This window comes from Grammomys surdaster, unplaced genomic scaffold, assembly GCF_004785775.1.
Source record: "Grammomys surdaster isolate TR1022 unplaced genomic scaffold, NIH_TR_1.0 134, whole genome shotgun sequence".
NCBI classification, from domain to species: domain Eukaryota; kingdom Metazoa; phylum Chordata; class Mammalia; order Rodentia; family Muridae; genus Grammomys; species Grammomys surdaster.
The window spans coordinates 7707066-7713904 of record NW_021604592.1 but is presented as its reverse complement, the minus strand read 5'-3'; positions in this window follow the sequence as shown (position 1 = coordinate 7713904).

Sequence of the window (6839 nt, the reverse complement as noted above, 5' to 3'; positions counted from 1 at the left end):
AACTCATTGGCATAGGAAAAGACTTTCTGAACAGAACACTGCTACTATAGACACTAAGGTCAACAATTAATAAATGGTACCTTGTTAAACTGAGGGGCTTCTGCATGACAAAGAACACCAACATTTGGCCAAAATGACAGCTAAGAGAATGGGAAAAGATTTTGACCAATTGCATGTCTGATAGAGGGTTAATATCCAAAATTTATGAAGAAGTAAAAAAAAAATAGATATCAAGAAAACAAATAACCCAATTAAAAAATGAGGTACAGATCTAAACAGATCTGTACCTGTTTTTCCCCCCTTTATTCCATGGCCTTTATTAAAAACACAAAGTGGCCAGATCTTTTTTCACTATAGCTTAAATATCAAAAGATTTATGAGTAATTTACAGTTAGCAACAAACGTGTACAGAGGGTCATCAGCAGGCCACGGGCCCGCATACTATGTTAGTGATGCTTACAGGCGCCAGATGATTCTGAGACGCCATCTTAAACAGAGAATTCTTAAAAGAGAAAACTCAGACGGCTGAGGAATACTTAAATATTCAATATGCTTGCTTAGTTATCAGGGAATTGCAATTCAGAACTACTTTCAGTTTTCATTTTAAACCTGTCAGAATGACTAAGATCAATAAAATAAGATGCATCTCATGCAGATGGGTCTCCCTAGGAAAGGAAAACAGAATAAATAGTTATGTACGAATTGGGGCGGGGCTGGAATGGGAAGATCAAATGGGGATGGAGAGGGCAAGTGGGGATGAGGGGATGAGGATGGGGATACAGGGAGAGATGGCTAAAACTGAAGAGCATTTGAGGGGTAGTATGGAAACTTAACCCAGTGGAAACTTTCTAAGTCTATACATACATGAAGGTGATCTAAATGAAGTCACCAAACAAGGAGTGGCGGGAGATGGATGGAAGTTTCCAGTACGGTGATTGGGCTATTTCTAATTGAATTGTTGGGCAAAGGGGTCCCTTAGGAGTCCCCAAATATCCCAGATTATTGACCAGGTTATAGGTTGCTCACCACAAACTAACAGCTAAGCCCTATTACTGAAGACAACACTTACACAACTCATTAAACATGGAAAAGTTGAACTGGTGCCAGCGTGAATCCTTTATTCCTATGTTATAGTGTCTTTGGTACAGGAAGGTACTTAGCATACTTCCAAAAGAGACACATAAATTCCAACCCAGCCAGATACCCTTTGATCTACAATGGTGTCCTGAAAGATATGTTAGTACAAACGTGGCACAATTTAGATAAGCCGATATCTGATTTACTTAAGGCCTATTTAACAAGATGGAACCTGCTGCTTGTGCCCTGGACTGTCTGCTGCCCAAACCTACCTGCTCTTAGGGGTTGGAGATGAGGTGGCACAGAGTCAATGGCTCAGACTCTGGGGGCAGATGAGAACACTGTAGCAAGCTCTTATGAACACTGTTGCAGGCTTCTTTAATACTGTCCACCCACATCCCATTATCTCTCAGCAAGCATCGCTTCCAAACAGCAGTTCCTGATTGGCTCGCATTGTCTGCATCAGCAATCCTGGCAGTCTTCAATTAGGTCATCATCCTGCAGGAGTTGCCTTTGTGGCTGTGGGTCCCCGTCGTTTGTTCAGAGGCAGCCACTGCTGTTCCTCCTACAGGAATTCATACCAAACATTGCTCGGCTGACTAAAAACTAGATCCCCAGGGACCTAGGGGGAAAACCTACTCAGTGATTTTCTTTTCTTTTTTTTTTCTATTGATTGCTCCTACTGTCTAACCGAAAGGTTGAATCCTGTCACCAACATCTCTCCAATTGTCCCTCTGCCCAATCCTGCTCCTTTTTGCTTTTATGACTTCCTCTTCTATTCAGTTTTTCATGCTCAGCAATCATGTCAGAAATGACAGTCTTTCCTTCTTTCATAAATGTTCCTTTAATTGATATTTTATTGGGTCACACACAGTTGTGGTAGGCTGCGGACAACCATGGCTGCTGGCTCACATGGGATGGGATCTCTTGTCTTGCCGGTAAGGCTTGGTGGGCCGCAGGCTTTTGGGGATTCACTTTCATCTCCCTTCTATCTTGCTGTAGGAGCCCTGGGTCTAAGCTCTCCTGTGTCCTGCTCTCAAGCAGGCCCTGGGGGCTTGAACCAACATGCTCATGCTACGCCTTAGTGCTTTGCTCATTTAAGCTTCATTTCCAGACAGATTGTCATGCTTAACAATCATGAAAAATCATTTCTTTTTAAAAAAATTTTTTTATGAATTCTTTGAGAATTTCATACATGTATTTTGATCATATTACCCTCATAATTCCTCCCAGATCTTCACACATGCCCCTTCTATACTACAACCAACAACTTCATGTTCTCTTTCTTTCTCTCTCTCCTCCTTTTCCTCCTCCTCCTCCTCTTCCTCTTTCTCCCCTTCCTCCTCTTCCTCTTCTTCTTCCTCCTCTTCCTCTTCTTCCTCTTCCTCTTCTTTCTCTTCCTCTTCCTCTTCTTCATCTTTTCTTCTTCTTTTTGAGACAGGGTCTCACTATGTACTTCTGGCTGTCCTGGAACTCACTTATATAGACCAGGCTAACCTCAAACTCACAGAGATCTACCTGTCTCTGCCTCCTGGGTGCTGGGATTAAAGGCATAAGCAAGCCACTATGCACAGCTATGTTCTGTTTTTTTTTTTTTTTTCTAAACATTATTTGTGCTGCTTGTATACTTCTGGGTGTGGAGCTATCCACTGGAGCATAGTCCTACCAGGAACCATACCTGGAAAGAAAATTGTCACTTCTCCCAAAAACAACAACTGTCTACAATTCTTCAGTTAAGGGTTGGGACTCCCAAGTCCCTGTCCATTCAGTTGTAGAATGTTAATGACTTGATCTGTCTTTGGCTTCCCGCCTTCCCATTTAAAGATCCTTTGTGCCTGTGCTGCATGCAGCTAGACAATGCAGGATCATCTCTCCATGTTAACATTTTAACTCAGCTATAACGACAAAGTGGTTTTTTTGTTTTGTTTTGTTTTTGTTTTTGTCCATGTAAGGTAACACTTTAAAAAGTTCATGAAATCAGAAATAGACATCTTTTGGGGCCAACCTACAGTCTGCCATACCCACAAGCTGCTTTCCAAAGGGACTGTATCATTTTCCACCCCTGGCATAAATATAAGCAAGCCAAACTTCCTGCTCGCTCAACCAGGATTTGATGTCACTGCTGGTTTTCACTTTCGCTCTTCTGGGTGGGTATGCAGTGATGTGTCACTGTGGCTTGTTCTAATTTGCAACTCCCAGATGATTCGTGGTGTTGGGCATCTTTTGGTGTGTTACTTTAATACCTGTATACAATTTTCATTGACATATCGGCTCACAATTGGCCATATTCTAATGAATTGTTCACTTTTTAGTGTTAAGTTTAGAGAATTAATTCCATGTTTAGTTACTAATCTTTTGTCAGATAAATAATCTGTAAACACTTCCTCCAGCTCAGTAGCTTTTCACCCTCCCTATCCTGCCTCCTACATAGCAAAAGTTCCTAACTTACCGAGGCCTGCTGGCTCATGCTGTAATTGTAGGCTTCAGAAAGCTCTGGGAGATGGACTATGAATTGTGGCTAGCCTGGGCTACTTAGGGAGTTCCTGACCAGCCTGGGATGGTACTAGAATTCATGGTCACAAGCAAACAAACACAGTTAAGATCAAATTAATTAAGTCAAATTAACTTAACTGGTAAAACCTAGTTTGTCAGGATTTCTTTTTATGGGTCGTGCCATATCTAAGAATGTTTTTTCCTAGTCTAGGCTCAAATGTCTACATGTTTTGTTTGTTTCTGAGAACTTTATAGTTTTATGTTTATACTGAATTTGATGACTCATTTTTCATTACTTTTGCTTATAGACTAGATGATTTTAATAGAAAAATGCCAGTGTCTTTAGCACGTGGGGATTATGATTACGGTGTCACAGATTTAATAAGACTATCACTTGCTGTCCAAGTAGATGTCTACTGTACAGATCAACTGTACAGACTTTAAGAGCAAAAAGAAGTTGGAAATATGTCTGGTGTTCTTGGAGCATAGTGTTGGGCTCTTTTTTCATGTGTTCACATGGCAAGAAAGACATGACTTTGCAGATCTTTCCTAAAGAAAAATAATCAAGAAACATTCTGTGACATTTGGAAGCTACGACAAATCCTGCTCTATCTCTTTCGCTGTGGGCTTGAGTCATGGCAGTCGATGCTTTCTTTGAAACGAGCTTTGTGAACTGGTTTTATTTTCTTCATGTTGTCGTCACTTTCTGGGTTGGGAAGGGGGAAGTTGGAAGAGCCCTTTTCAGTGGTTAAGCATCTAATTAGATTTCATGTTACACTGTTTGTGGTGATTGAGCTAAGTGGTTGAGAGCGTCTTGGAATGAGATTAGGGAAAAAAAAAGAAAGCTTAAAATTATTTTCTCAAAAGGTTGAAATGGAACCATAAGGCTAATATATATTAATTCACAACACTATGAATACTAAATTGTAGCAACAGATCAGAGGGGACAAGTCAAATGCCTTTGGCTCCATCTGGGTTATATAGCAAAGAAAGTCTATCTTCTCTACCCCTAAAACACTCAGGAGCACTCACTGTTACCAATTCACATAAATATTTGTTCTGGTTATCTTATTTATCAAGTATGTTGGTTGGAATAAGAATGGCCACCAAAGACTCATAGAATTGGGAGCTTAATCTCCAGAGACTGGCATTTGAAAGGATTCGAATGATTAGGAGGTGTGGCCTTGTGGGAGGAAGTGTGCCCCTGGAGGGGACTTTGAGGTCTCAAAAACCCATTGCCAACCCCAGAGTTTCTCTCCCAGCCTGTGGACCAGGATGTAGTTTTCAGCTACTGCTCTGATACCATGTATTCTGCAGTGCTTCCTGCCATGATGATAATGGACTAAGCCTCTGAAACTGTAAGCCAGCCCCCAGTTAAACACCTTTTCTCATAAGAGCTGCTTTGGTCATAGTGTCTCTTCACAGCAATAGTATAGTGACCAAAATAAGCTTCGTGATGGACTTCATTTCTGCACCTAGAATGAACTAAACCAATGGAATATAATGCATGTACTTTGAATTTCAAAAAGGTCAGCACAGAAAGTGAAATGGTTTTTGTAATAAATATAGTTCTGTATTAGTAAAGATAATTATGGAGAGATTCTATTATTGCCCTTGAAGACAGATTCTGCTGAAATCAATGAAATTGCATGCGTAGATCAAAGATAGAATATTCATTAATTTTCACATGCCAAATTAAATCAGCTCACAAACTAGCAGCTACATGTGCTGGAAGAGCTATTTAAAAATACATAATCAGATCTTTATACTCCTGGAAGAATTATTACTTTTAAAGAGAACATTTCATATATTCTATTTTGGTTGTCAGGAATGTAATAAAATAATCTGAATGCTATGACTACATACCACATTTTGAAAATGATGACTGTATCTTTTCAAGGGCTGAGGTGGCATAGCCCTTGAAACTGTCCAAAACTATAGCTTGATTAAATGTAATCAAATGAAGGCAATAAGCCTCCAAAGATATGATTGGTCTCTGTGCTCCCAAAAGAAGGGAAGATAAGGTAGACACCAAGGGCAGAAAGCTTGGTACCCCAAGCTGACAATCCTGTCCCCCCTTTTATTTGGTCTGGCTAGTTTTTTCCTGTTGGTCTCAGAGAATTCACAGGAAGGACTCGGGTTTGCACCCCCAGCCCCTAGCTTCATGCTCAGATGTGGTAGGACTTACGCATTCTCCTTAAATATCTGATCTAAGATGACCAGAATGTCAAGGAAGCCCTAGGTGACATCTGTGTGAAGCCAATGGCTGCTTACCTAAGCTTTCCACTTTTGTCTTTTTAGATTGCCTAAACACATTTTTTTTTTTGACCTGGTCTCACTGTCTCCTGCTGGTACATATTTCAGAGATGGACATGTCCTGGTTATTATATTATTTATAGTTTATGTAAACTGAGTTTTCACAAATGAAGTGGACTTGTGTCTGCATGATGAACGAGTGTGACATATGTTCACTGTGGACCGAAAGGCCTTTCTTGAAACCTGTTCCTTTCTTGGCTTCAAAGGATTGTTTGAGGGTGACATTTGACTTTCCTGGTCTTTCCTTCTCTGCAGAAGGAACAGCTCTCTCCTGTAAGCCTTATTTTACTCTTTATTTGACATAATAATTACCTTGGCCTCTGTCATGCCTCAAAATAGACAGGAGTCCTCTATGCTTCACATGGTATCTTGCTGGGGCCAAGAGCAGTTGGATCCGAGAAAGACTGTGTTTATGATTTTTACATATTCTGAAGTCTGAGGAAAGTCCATTGTGAGATACAGCTGAGCTGTGTGTGTTGACTATGTTATTGGAGGGCTCTCACTGGTCTGGATGATAGCTTTCAGATCAAAGGGTCTGCTGCTCTTAAGACCAAATTTTCTGCATTTATACTTTCAAAAGGAGAAATGGTCCCTTCCCTCCCTGTCTCCTAAGATCCAAAATATGCTTACACAGGTACTTCCTGCCCGTTGGTACTTTGTGATCATACACCAAAGAAAGAAAATATGTAAAATTCGTGGCCCAGATTTGTTTTGAGGGAGTCACTTGACCTTCCTAGCCTTTATCTTATTACTGATATTAATTGAGCCTTAGAATCATCGAGTTAGTTAGTTAGACAAAAACAACATGGTGGTCCTATAGGGGATTCCTACATGGAAAAACCCACCGTTTTCACGTTCAAGTAGTACATAAATAAAAATGTGATGAACATGACTTATGCTTTAATGATTAAAAACTAGGTCTACAAAGCTGGGGGATACATTTCCTGAGAAAA